Source organism: Pinus tabuliformis, chromosome X, assembly GCF_031772625.1.
Source record: "Pinus tabuliformis cultivar Carrire ecotype Pingquan chromosome X, CPIR1, whole genome shotgun sequence".
Classification (NCBI taxonomy): Eukaryota; Viridiplantae; Streptophyta; class Pinopsida; order Pinales; family Pinaceae; genus Pinus; species Pinus tabuliformis.
Window position 1 is genome coordinate 1242714437 of NC_142308.1, and position 14461 is coordinate 1242728897.

General features: G+C 36.2%; 1 pseudogene; it reads left to right on the top strand.

Moving 5' to 3' along the window:
* Window positions 1-7232: 7232 nt before the first annotated feature.
* Window positions 7233-8051, top strand: LOC149144464 (UDP-sulfoquinovose synthase, chloroplastic pseudogene; annotated as a pseudogene).
* The last annotated feature ends 6410 nt before the right edge of the window (window positions 8052-14461 follow it).

A 14461-nucleotide genomic window follows, 5' to 3' on the forward strand; every position in this document is an offset into this window, starting at 1 on the left:
AATCAAAGTATCCAATCAAGCTAAAGTCACCCACCTATGTATACTTGAGTCCAAACTCTTGAGTTCCCTTCAAGTACTTTAGAGCTCTTTTTGTAGTAAACCAATGACCCTCACAAGGATTTGGTCATTATTTTTATTTTTCATTAGTGTTAAGATAGGATGGTGAGGATCAACTTCATATAAACTACTATTATCTTATCATATTCTATAGTTCTAAGCAGAAAACCATTAAATGATGCGAAAAACTAATTACACCTAGCAGAACAACTGCTTATATATCAATCAAAAGTATAGTATGTTATATGATGAACTTGATTTTTATTGTATTATGTCTTTGATTTAGCTAAGTTCACTTAATTGTTAGGTGGATGGAATGTAGTTCAATGTTTGACTACAGATAATTTTGAGAGTCGAAAGGACATCGTTGAGTTTACTTTTCAAATTGTTTCTTAGTGTGATGATTAACCTATCTTTGTATTTTTTCTATTTCAACCTATAATGTCTTCCAAGTTTTTCCACAAAATATAATGTCTTACAAGTTACAAGCTGTGTCTTTTTCTTAATTTCAGTCTCACTTTTATATCTTGTTTATATTTCTTAGCTGCACAGTGGTATCAAGAATTGGAATACTAACCATGCACATATTTCACATGCCCTTCTTTCCACTAGTTTTCCCTGTGTAGTGCTATGAAGAGATATTGCATCCCCTCTCCTTGAGCTCTTATGTGTTTCCATGGCAGCGTTGTAGCTTGTCATCCTTAGACCTCAAAGACCCTTGATGCTCATGACCATGTGACTCCATGACCCAATTCCCAATGACCCAATGGGAGACATCTTTCCTCTTTAGCCCATACCTCACTCACTTCTATCCCCTTAGCTCCAATCCTCTCCACTTCCACGCAACCTCCCCATCTGGTTTTTCCTAGACATCTAATGGAACTTTTCTCACCTATTGCGCTCCTCTTTATAACTCCTTATATTTCTCTTTATCCATTACCCCCTCCTTTGTGTTCCTTCCCCTCCTATTTCTCTTTGCATTCCTTATTGGACATTAAGGGTTTGCTTTCATATGTTTACTATTTTGTGGTATCTCATATTACTTTAGAAAACAAAACGCTTCTCTCATTTTCTCACTATGCCAATCTACCCTCCATCCCATATTCTCTCATGAGCGCCATGTAAACCACCATTTCATTCAAGGATGGGGATTTTTATGTGTACTCTAACCATATTTGTTACATACTTACCCCCTTTTCTTACTTCTGGTCTCTTGAGTTGACCTCCTCTAAATATTCCCTACTCTCCTTAAATTATATGGAAGGAAGCCTTTAGCTGTTAACTGCATTCTACCGAAGATCCTTAACATGTCCCTTGAAATTTTGATTCATCCCCATGATTTAAATTTATGCCATTGAGTGGAAATATTTAGATTGCTTTGCCACATCTTCCTTCAAGACTAAGGACTATACCACTAGTTCTAAGAATAATGTGGTTACTATCACCACAATAAATGTATATCATATTTCATAGGAGACAAGAATTGTGTATTTCCCTTTGGGACACTCCAAAAATATTTTGAAGCACCCTATTTCTCTGACACTCTAGTCTACTTTATGACCTTAATTCCCATTCCATGTTCATCCATGTGGACACCCTTTATGATGATATAGGACAACCTAATTTCCTTGTCAAGTCCATCTCATCTTCCCTGTCATGTTTTCTAGGACTTACGTATCCAACAAGAAATTTGGGAGATGAATGCCAACAAGGTAGCATGTCAAGAGGTTTTCAAGTCATTTATTTAGGGTTCCCACTAGCATAGTCCCTCCATATGATCCACCCAATCCCTAAATTGGGGTCTAGTACTATTTCAATAATTATTAGATGATAATGGTGGGTCATACTTTATAAGCTAAATGTTATGACTCTTCATAGGATATTATTAGATATACTTGAGGAGAGACCTCTTTGGCTTAAGGATTAAGGAAGAATTTTGATTCAATATCCAACCATCAACCATATCCTCAACCTTTGTGCCATCATGGAGGAGGGGAGACATTGCTCTTCAAAATCCTTCTTCTACTTTGTAGGTTTTTTAAAGTTGTTTGATGTTATCTTGAGGGAGGCATTGTTCCATGGATGACATTGGAATTTCAAAGATTTTGTTTACTGCTATTATATGCATAATAGTTTGTTATTGGTTGCCTCCAAATAATGAATGTATTATCTAGTTTTATTAAGAATACCATTGGGGTGAATCACATACATCCTCTCTCGCAAATTCCATTTCAAATTTGAAGTAGAGAAATTTTGTGTCTTAGTGAAAAAAAACTAGTTTTAAGTTTTCAAATCATTCACTATAGAAGTCGCATAATTTCAAGGAAATTATACATGGTATGAGAGTGAGTACAAAATTAAGCCAGCACAATTTTATACATCCATCTCAAGGGATTCGATCATAGGCTAAGGAGCAACCATATCTGGCCGCAGACCCTAAGGAGATGATCTAATATGAAGAGAGGACACGTTATGTTCCAATGTCTTGTGATCTGATAAGGCCGAGATAGGGAGAGTTGTTGGACAAGTATTTTATGAAGTTCTGTGCATGTCAGATACTTATGTGATCTAACCTTAGGAAATATTTGATCCCTAAGATAATGGTTGTGACTTATAGAACAATGTTTTGGAGGGTCGCATGCCTAGTCTGCTACAAGAAATAATATTGCATATAGTTGTGGATCAATGTAGGAAAAGAGATATGGAAGAAGTGTCTAATGCAAAGCTGAAGGAGTATTGGAGGCTGAGTTTAGGGCACCTCTGAGGCAGTCGCAGGAGCCCTAAAGAGGGCCAAAAAAATCTCAGGTCATATGCACAGAACAATGACCTTATAAGATGAAGGTAACATCAGGTTAAGGTACATGGATTTGCTACTTCATGTTGGTTATTGCAAGGAGATGGAGAGCTAGTTTTAAAGTATTTAGAATAGAATATCTTGAAGCCCTAGTTAAGGTCTTCTCAATGCATGTACAGTCACTGTGGATCAACCCTTAAGTTTGTTCCAATAGTGCATGCTAGTGTATAGAAGTGGGGTGCATCATGAATGGTAGTATGGTTGTCATGAAGTGTTGAGAAGAGGGAAAATTCAAGAGTTTTTAAAGGAGTTGTTAAAGAAGTGAACAACAGATATTGTATACCCTAGTTAAGGCTTCCCTCTAAGGTATGATGCCACTAAAAGATTGTTCAAAAGGTTGATAAATTTTCTCATATTTTATTTACATAAGAGAGAGGAGAGGGACCCTAGGAAGGAGATATATAGACAAGGAATAATGGTTGTATTGCAAAAATAATTTATGGATATGATAGCCCTTAAGTAGGTTGTTTCCAGCCTTTAATAAATGTACATAAGTGAAAATTTATGGGCATAGTATGTGGTTAATATAGTGAAGGGAAATATGGGTCAACATGGAGCAGTCTCAGTGGAAAGAGAGTTGTGTTGAAGTAGTTGGAAAGGACTATTCTAAAGGACTTAGGACAATAGATTTGATAAGCCCTAGACTTGTGCAATTTGAGGAACAAATTGTAGAATAGAGGGAAATAAGTTTATAACCCTAGATCAATCACGAAGATGACTGTAAGTGGGAAGATTAGAAAGAATGAGCATTCTTCACAAACGAAGTTGTGAACAATGTAGGAACAATGTCGATTGCAGTGCATGATCTAGTCCATGTCTAGGATAGAGTTATTAGTAGCGTGTGTACCAGTGGGAGGATTGTTAGAGGACTTCCATAGGAGCCCTAACTATGAAGTAATATTAAGTTGTTAGAAGGGAAAAAGTATTGGAGCCTAATGATATGAACCTTGAAAGAGGAAAAGGTAGCCAAGAGGGCTAGTGAACTAGCCCTAGTTCATTGTATTGAGAAAGACATCTTCAGTGGAAAGTGGGCAACCTACTTTTCCCTAAGACTTGTCTTTTGTCGACCGGTAGTGAGGCAAGTAGTGGGTAGGTTGAAGACCCTATGAGTTGGAATCCTTGATGGACAAAGGAGAGGCTAGAGGGTAGACTCTTTAGGCCAAAGGTTAATGACCTAAAGGATATGTGTTCACTAATAATGGCAGATTGTAGAGGTTGAGAAGCACACTTTCAGAGGGAGAAGCAAGGAAAGAAGTTCTCAGAATAAATAAGTGATAGACTTGCAGAGAATTGTGGGCAACAACAAGTCTTTAAAGAAGGTTCCCTAGAAGAAATCAGGGAAGCCTTCTAGTTTAGAGGGAGAAGTTTCAACAACAGAGAACATGGTAATGTTGGAAACAGATTCGGGCGGATGAGGTTCTTCCAAGAATACCTTCCTCGCTAAGAGGTAGTGTTGAAAATGTTAGTGAGAAAGGGTTCCTTGATTTATGCCTTAATCAATGGAACCATAATGAGTTTCTCCTTGAGCATGCAGAAGTCCCTATGAGTTAGGAGCTAATTCCTAAAAAGTGATATGAGCTCCTAAAATTTAGGGTGAATTCGTAAAAGTTAGGAGTGAAGAATAAGTTGAATAGTGCTAATTAGTGGAAGATCAAGTTTATTGTCTTCTAGTGCAAGTTATTTTGCCTAAAGGATGAGTTGATTGAGTCAAGCTCCTAAATTAAAGGAAGGAAGAGTTAACACATCCACTAATCTTTTATTAACTAGATAATCAATAGATCAAATTTCCTCAAATAGAACTTGCTAGTAATAGCCTGATCAAAGTGCTTATAAGGAGGAATGAAGACACAATTTGATCATTTTCTTGTGAGCATGAGTTGGTGAGACAAGATAATATAACTCATAGTTTTACGAGAAGGTTTTTCATGGAGCTTTTGAGAGGAAGAGTGTGCAAGATAATCTTGTGCACAAATTGGTAGAGGGAAACAAACTTCAACAGTCTTGAAAGGGTTTCATACTTAGAACAAGAAGGGAAAACAAGTGTGTTTTCTGATTAAAATGGTTATTTTGTGAGAGATTTATTGCTTAGCCTTTTTTCTTCAATAACATTATCAAGCAAGCAGAGGGTTTTCCTAGTTGGGTTCCCTAGAAAAAAAAAAAATGTGTTTTGAATTATGTGATTTTTGTTATTTCTGTTTCTATTCCGCTACAAATTTGAAGTACATAAATTCCATGTTTTAGTGAAAAGAAACTAGTTTTTAGTTTTCAGATTGTTCACTATAGTAGTTGCATAATTTCAAGGAAATTTTACATTGGACATCATATTTTCATTTTTCTACCTCCAATGGATGCTCCAGGCAAAAAATACTTGTTCATTTTACTTGATCTAAGTCCATGAGATGGTTATCTAGCTCTTCTTCTCTTAGATCATAATATTCTTCATGACAATGTTAAGGGGAAACCATATTATCTTATACCCTAGAGGAATGTGGTATATCTACCTCTTCTTGCTTTGTGTCTCTTAACAAAACATGTGGAAGTCGTCTAAACTATGTCTACCTTCTAACAGTGTATTTTGAGATCGAATTGAAATTCTTCGAAAATAATGGGCTACCTACAACTACTTGAGTTTATTGATAACATTATTCACATGTTTGAGGATATATATCGCATCCTTAAGGGTTAGTGGATATTTCCCTTATGTGTAGACTGCATGTTCCCTTTCCCTCCTTATATCAGCATACTTGATTGCATTAGGGAGGTCTTCTATAGTTTTTATTGATGCCCTAAGACCAACATTATCACACTCTAGGCCTTGATCATTAGATATAGCCTCTATGTCAAGTGACCGCCTTTTAGTTAAATGGAAAGATACATAGACCTCTCTAGCCCAGTAGGGAAGATATATTGTAATTCCATGTCCTCTTATGCTATGTAAAAATTTTGATTAGGTCAAATTACATAAACATAAAAATAAAATAAATAATTATAATTATAATTAATAATTACACCATCCAAGATTCATCTGAACTCCAAATCTACAAATATCCTATGGGAACAAATATCTTGAGGTGAAAACCTTTTAGAGTTAAAATGGATCTAAGATGATTAATTAATAATAATACTTTTAATTTCCCCACATTCAATCTTTTGCTTGACTAGCTATTATTCATGTTTAACCTTTTTTTTTTACAAATTGTACATAGTTTAACCTTACAAATTATATTTTATCATTTTTAATATTATTTTAGTTTATTTTCTTAAGAAAAGGTTCCCTCCCTCATTTTGCTTTGCGCTACTAAGGAAAGTTTCCCTTCCTCATCTTGCATTGCATCAGTTTAATTTCTTTCCTACCATTGAAAATATATCCCTATTGTTATTGTAGTATCACATTTCTCTGTATGGTTTCTAACTCTATCAACTTTAGAGAGAAAAACATTTTTGTCTGTTAGCATTGATTCCTACTCGTAGGTGATTGTGGGAGGAACTCATTTTCCTTCAATATGGAAAAATCTTCTTCAGGTTTTCTTCACAGGTAATATTCTTAGCTGGGGTATTTTTATTTTGTATAGGCATACATTATAAAAATTTTGTTACTTGGCTTGCAATGTTTAAAATTTCATTCAGTGCTTTCCAGAGTGAAGGAATTGGCTAATATTTAGGCTAGAAATTGCAATTGTTAGTAGCTAATGTTCAACTTCCCTAGGGCCAAACCATAGTTTCTATCATTTTGCATTCGTTTGGTAAACATTGGGTCTCAATTTATTTTTGAAGCTTCTCTATCAGGTCAAGAAGGAAGCTTTTGGTCTATCCCAGATTACTTAAAATAACCATATATGGAGGACAATATGGCTCCAAATAATCATATGCACCTCTGTCATGTAGATATTCTGTGTAAAATGACTGTGATTATCTTTTCTATATGTACTAATTCTCACATGTGGCCAAGTTTGGGTTTGACGTTCCATTTCTATATTACGTTAGGTACACACTAGATCTCAACCGTGAATTCATGTCACATATGTTGTTGGCTGCTTATTTTTTCGATTCAATGGCTTGCATTAATACTCATCTCGATGCTCCTAGCACTATCCTGATGCATGTTAATGAAATTTCTTTTAGAAGAGGATAGAGTTCTATTTCATTTTGGAAGCAAAAGGCCTTGTTTGGATGCGGTAGGTTTGTATCTTTATCTTTATTTAAAATATATTGCAATAGAAGAAATGTCGCCATATTTTCCCTGAGGGTTGTTGTTGTCAAGGAGAAATAAGTGAAAACAACATCCTCTTACATGGAAGGGGGAGGTAAAGGGAAGAAAGTAATGGTTGTAGGAGGGGATGGTTACTGTGGATGGGCGACATATTTGCATCTCTCAAACAGAGAATACCAATTTTCCATTTTTGATAGCCTTATCTACAAGTTGTTTAACCAACAGCTTGGGATCAACTCTATAACTCCCATTGTCTCAATTCATAATAGAATAAATAGATGGAATCAAGTCTCTGGAAAACAGCTTGACCTCTTTGTGGGAGATGTTTGTGATTTTTATTTCCTTGTAGATGGTTTCAAGTCCTTTAAACTCAAGGTAGTCATACACTTTGAAGAAAAAAGGTCTTCTCCTTATTCCATGATAGATAGAGGAAGAGTAGTCTATACTCAGCATAACAATGTGATTGGAACCATGAATGTGCTTTTTGCTATCAAAGAATTCAGCCTAGAATTCCATTTGGTTAAAATGGGTACCATGGAAAAATATGGAACTCCTAACACCAATATTGAGGAAGGGTACATTACCATTACTCATAATGGTAGGATAGACACGATTCCATACCCAAAGCAAGAAATTTCCTTTTATAATCTTATAAAAGTGCACGATTCTCACAACATATATTTTACTTACAAGGATTGGGGACTAAGGGCTACAAACCTCAATCAAGGGGTGGTTTATGGAGTCATAACTCTAGAAACTATAGAAGACTAAGAACTCATTAATAGGTTGGACTATGATGGTGTATTTGGGATTGCATTGAACTGTTTCTATGTGCAAGTAGTTGTTGGACATCCTCTCACAGTTTATATCAAGGGTGGTCAGGTACCTTCATGTCACTTAAAACTCCACTGGTCAATTTTTGGTAAATAGTTGGGTTAGAACTTATGGAAAGTATTTCAAAAGGGAGATTCACAAATAAGAAACGATGCTTCATAAGGGTTTCCAAAACTATCAAATTATATTCTTTATTGTTATCTCAAATACTTTGACAGTACAGGTGTTGACAACATCTTTACTTCATTTCTTTTCATAAAGGATCCACCATTGATCTATTTTTGAAAGGAAAAAGACTTTCTTGCAAATATTTTCTTGCTTTAGGGTTTGTTTTCCTAGTTTCAGGCATGTATTTATTGCAAAGTTCATTGATAATTTCACTCAAACCACAACTAAACCTAGTCACCCAAAATTATCTTTGTAACTTTGATTCCATATAATATGTGTTATATTTTAAAGAATAGAAGACGTGCTACAATAAATCCCCAAAATTAATCTTTTTTGTCATTATTTGTTTTTTGAAAGGTCATTTTCTTTCATATTTTTGAATGTCCTCCTAAGTGTTGTGAGTATCCACATTTGAAAGGCCCACGGGTCAAATCTATCAGTTTCAGATTCTTGAGTGCAATGAAGATTTTCACTGGTTACCTTCATTTAATAATATGGCCTTTTGTATTTTGATTCCCTATGAACCAAAGCATGGTTGATGGAGGGAACATTCATAAGTTAATTATGATATTAGAAATTTAGACCCACTTCATTACACATATTCCATGCACAAACACCAGTGAATGCATTTGATGACAATAAATAGAGAGCTTAATAACCACAAAATCTTGACTTTTTATTATTCCCTATTCACTATGTCAATTTTTGGGTCAAATCCTATCAATAGGTGAATTGCACCTGCATATTTATAAAATGTTAGAGTAGAGACCTATCTTTAATTTTTGTGAATGCATATCAAGAAGCTTTTGGTTTCCATTTGTTTTCTTTGCAGTGAAAGAAATCAAGCGTGAATAGTGATTGAGCAATTCAGAGGAACTCTCATCTACCAAGTGCAAAACTAAAGATCTCAAGAGGACAGAATAAGTACAGAGTGAACGGAGGTATGAACATGAAGATATAATTTTTGAATAGTCAAGTGGTAACTAGTATGTCTTCTAACTTGCAATATCTCTATTAATGACCCTAAGAATCAAATAAAGCTTACTATATCCATGGTTGATCTACATCCATTACATGTTTAATCATATTTTAATCACCTATGTTATCTCTTCCTTTTACAGCGATATCTTTTTCAACAACAATCAAGAGAAGTGAGGGACCTAACTACTGCCAGAAGTTATGCATTTATGTGCAACACAAAAGCATATTTTTCTTTTTCAATTGATTACACTACTACACAGATGGGGATTTTAAGACATTAATTTGAGACAAAATAAAAATTTCATCTCAATTTTCTCCCTTTTCAATTCTTATTTATTCTAGTTAATAAATATTTATTTCCTTTCATCTCTATAGCAAAATAACACTTTATTTTTTCTCTTTGGTCTTTGTAGCGAGGCTTTTTGTTTTTCTTAGCACTAAAATTTAGTTTGTTGTCAGAGCATTTCCATTGCCCATCCCACACTTTTATTTTCTTAGTGATGAAATGCAATGAAGTTTTCCCTAATGAAATGCAATGTTGTTTTCCACTACGGAATTTCCATTTCCCATTCCATAGGTTCCTCAAATGCTCTCAATGAGTACGAGGTTAGGGCATTTATAGTTTCCTCTGGTGCAACAGTGCCATCAATGGATGCACAATTAGGAATTTCCCTTCCCACAATTTCCTCCATGCCATTAATGGGTGTGCAACCGAGATATTTCCCATCCACAATTTCTGCATTCCCATGAAGCATGAGTGGGATCACTGAGGGTGCAAGGAGTCGATCTATGGTGTAACAATGTTGGCATTATGATTCAAGTGTTGTCCTTGATGGCAACTCACTCAGAGGTTGGTACAGGTGCTCAGAGGTTGGTACAGGTGATGGCAACTTAATCAGAAGACAGATCTTAGTACAGCATGCCAAGGAAGTTCATATACGCAGGTTTATTAAGCCCAAGTCGCGTGTACACGCTAGTTGGATTCAGAAAAAGCGCGTGTATGTGGAAAAGTACCTTTGGTCCATGGTGGTTAGTCCTTGGAAGTTGTGCCTATGGTTTCGGACCATTGTGTCTCGACGGGCGTGTCGATCCCTAGTTTTGAAGTTGATGGTATTATGTTACTATGGTTTTGGCTCTTGGTATTGAGCAAGGCCTAAGGCTATATAAGGAGAAGAAGATCATTAGGCAAAATCATCTTTCGACAAGGCTTGAATATCTAAGAGAGAAAGAGATCTGATATGCAGGTTCTGGGTTGCTTGATCTAAGCCAAGGAGAGATCACATCGGTTGATGGAAGACTAGATCTAAGGATAGATCGGGATCTAATGGTTTGAAATGCACTATCATGATATGGTTGATTATACGTATTTCTAGATCTGCATATTGTCGCAATGTTATGTTCTGGGTCTAACTGATGTCTGGTACAGCTGCAAATTGAGAAAGTTTATTTTTAGATCTGTACGCAGGTTGGCTTCGGTAAAAACGCGTGTATACGCGGGTTTTGCTCATTGAAGTAGCGTATATCTTTTGAAGCTTGATTTTGGGTTTACAGTGGGGTCTGACTGTTATTGCAGAGTTCTGTAGTCTGCTCTGTGTTCTGGTAACTGGTGATTGACAGGGTTCAGTGATTCAGTGATTCAAAGTTTGGTTGTTTTATGCTTCAATGATCTGTTGTGAAAGTTGAATGAATTGGGGTCTACAGATTGTAATGTTGTGCTTCAGGAATATCCAGTCTGAAAATGTATGAAAGGTGGTATCTGAAGGAAAGAAGATTGTAGGTCAGCACCTACGTACTAGTATCTTGGCTAGTACAAGAGCAAAGGGGGTTGGAGCTCCCTTCCAAGGAAGTTTGGAGAACGAGAGAAGGTTGTAGCCTTCTGCAGGTTGTAGCCTGCGTACTGGTATAAGGCTGCACCAGTACAAAAGATTGTAAACTGAAGTTTCATATTAAAGAAAGATAGAGACAACTTGCAGCAGGTGGTTTTCACCCACATTGGGTTTCCACCTTATATCTTGGTGTTCATGTGTGTGGCTTTTGATCTGTTCTGTTATACTGCACCTGTTTACTGTTAATGTGGTGAATAATGTCCTGATGAACTTAACTGAAGAATAAGCTAACTAAATTATGAGTTTTCTTCTTATACGCTGTTATATTTAGTCACAGTAGCGTGTACACGCTGGTTCACCTAACTAAAGTAGCGTATATGTTTCTGAGCATTGAAAAAGTTTGATTGATCTGATAATACTGATTCACCCCCCCTCTCAGTATTATTTCCAACAATTGGTATCAGAGCAGGTCCTTCAGAGAAGCTTGATCGCTTGAAGGTTGTTTATTCATCATGAGCAACTACGAGAAAGAAGCATCAATCAGGCCACCGATTTTTGATGGGACAAATTTCAATTATTGGAAGGTAAGAGTTACTGCATATCTTCAATCTCTTGGTACAGAAGTTTGGAACATTGTAGAAACAGGCTATGCTTTTCCTTCAGCTACTCCTACAGATCCAGCTGAGAAAAAGCAGTATGAAACAAATGCAAAAGCAGTCAGTACTCTATTAGGAAGTATATCCCAAACAGAATTCATGAAGGTTATGCACTTCAAATCAGCAAAAGAGATATGGGACAAAATGATCACTAGCTATGAAGGAGATGAACATGTAAAGCAAGCTAAACTTCAAACTCTCAGGATTCAATATGAGACTCTCAAGATGTATAATGATGAAAGTGTGGCTAATTATTTTCTTCGGGTAGATGAGATTGTTAATTGTATGAAAAATTTGGGTGAAGAAATAAAAGAGACTATAGTAGTTCAAAAGATTCTAAGATCATTATCCCCCAAGTTTGAATCTAAAGTATCTGCAATAGAAGAAAAAGAAAATCTCCGTGTTCTCACTATGTCTCAGCTACATGGAATTCTAACTGCTTATGAAATGAGAAAGGGAGGTCCATCTGACAGAAGGGAAGCTGCTTTTAAGGCATCAGGAAAAGAAGATTACTATGAAGCAAGCCATGTTCCAGAAGAAGAGGAAGAAGAATCAAATTTTGTCAGAAATCTTCAAAGGGGTTCTGGAAGGTTCAGAGGTAAGCTACCTTTCAAATGCTTTGCTTGTGGAAGAGTAGGTCATTATGCTGCAAAATGTCCTTATAAGGATAAAGGAAAAGAACCTGCTAGATGGAACAAGAAACAAAGTGCAAATAAGAAAAGCTACTACACCCATGAAGATAGTGATGGCTTATCAAACAGTGATGAAGATGAACAAGGTAATAAATATAAGCTGTTAATGGCATTTGAAGATGATGATTATGAGGATGCTGTAGATGTGGATAATCTCTATAATGAAATTACTAGACTCAAGAGATGCATAGAAGAAAAGAATGTGATCATTGATACTTTGCAATTTCAAATTGATGAAAAGGAAAAACATCTTGAAAAACTAGAAGGTGAAATTGTTGGTCTCAGAAAAGAAATTGAGAAAACAAAAGCTATTAATCTTAAGTTTGTCAAAGGATCTGAAACTTTGGATGAGATTATCAATGTGCAGCGGTCTCCTCTAAACAAGACAGGTTTGGGCTATAATGGAGAAACCTCTCAAGCATCCACCTCAAAAAGTTATCTTGATGCAGCAAGAAGAAATGAGCAGAAGAACAATGAAGATAATCAGGTAAAGCAGGGATGGATTACAAACAGAAACTATCAGGGACAATCCTTCTTAAGGGTGAACAAAAGCTACAACCAACCACAGGTAAAATCTTCTCAGTTTGGCTCAAGAATAGACGAAAATAGAAACTACAATCAGTTGGCTGGTAGATTCAATAACCGCAGAAGCTTCTTCAATGGACAATGCTTTTCTTGCCATAACTTTGGTCACAAAGCAGCTCAATGTGTTGCATATAAAACAATCATGACTAGGGAAGCTCAAAAACAAAGAAGTATGACAGGGATTACAAAAAGGACCTATAACAACTTTTCGGTTCTTGAAAATGAAGTTGAATGTTCTATTTGCAATAATTTTGGTCATAAAGACTCTGAATGCAGGAGCAGGTTTCAGGAGAAAAAGGAACAAGCCACGAGCACCAAAACATGGAGAATAAAGGAACCTCAAACAGAAAGATGTGGGATAGCATTTTATGCAGAAGGACAGGAAAATCTATGGTACATTGACAGTGGATGTTCGAAACATATGACAGGTGATAAAGAAAAACTTGAATCTTATTCTACTTTAGAAAAGGGAAAGAAAGTTTCTTTTGGAAATGATACTCCTGCAACTATAAAAGGAAAAGGTATTGCTCCTTTGAAAGAAAAGGTCAAGGCTGGAAATGTTTTGTATGTTGATGGATTGAAGCATAATCTTCTAAGTGTCAGCCAAATGTGTGATCAAAAAACCGAGGTTATTTTCAGATCGAATGGATGTCTTGTTCGTGATCTTGATACAGGTAAAACAGTTCTCAAAGGCAAAAGAACTCCAAATAATCTGTACATATTTGAAGAAGGACAACAACAATGCTATCTTAGCAAGGATGAAGAGCACTGGTTATGGCATCGAAGGTTGTGACATCTAAGCTTCTCACAAATAAGGAAAGCATGCAAATATCAGGCAGTTCGCGATCTTCCAGACATCAAAATTCCAGACAACACCATATGCAAATCTTGTCAGTTTGGAAAGCAAACCAGAACTAACTTTCCAGAGAAGGAAGGATCAGCTAGCTTGCCTCTTGAGCTAGTCCATACAGATGTATGTGGTCCATTTAGGAAAAGGACACCTCGAGGAGAAGAATATCTGATATTATTCATTGATGATTTATCAAGGTTTGTTTGGTTAGGGCTTATGAAGCACAAAGATGAAGCATTCGAAAAATTCAAATCCTTCAAAGCATTGGCTGAAAATGAATCAGGACACAAAATTAAGTGCCTCAGATCTGACAGAGGTGGGGAGTTCACATCAAATGAATTTTTCGATTTCTGCGATGAACATGGGATAAGAAGAGAATTCTCTACAGCTAGAACTCCTCAGCAAAATGGGGTTGTGGAAAGAATGAACAGAACTATCCAACAAATGGCTCGTGCTATGCTCGATGAATCAGGTACTCCTGCAACCTTCTGGGGTGAAGCTGCACATGCTGTTGTTATTATTCTTAACAAAACAAATGTCCGAGTAAACAGCACTCAAACACCTCATGAGCTTTGGAGTGGTAAAACTCCTTCCGTGAAACACTTCAAAATCTTTGGGAGCAAATGTTATATTAAGAATACTGATGAGCAACTTGGCAAACTTGAACCAAGAGCAGATGAGGGCATTCTTCTTGGTTATTCTCCACATAGCAAAGCATACAAGTGCTACAATAAAAGACTTGGCAGAA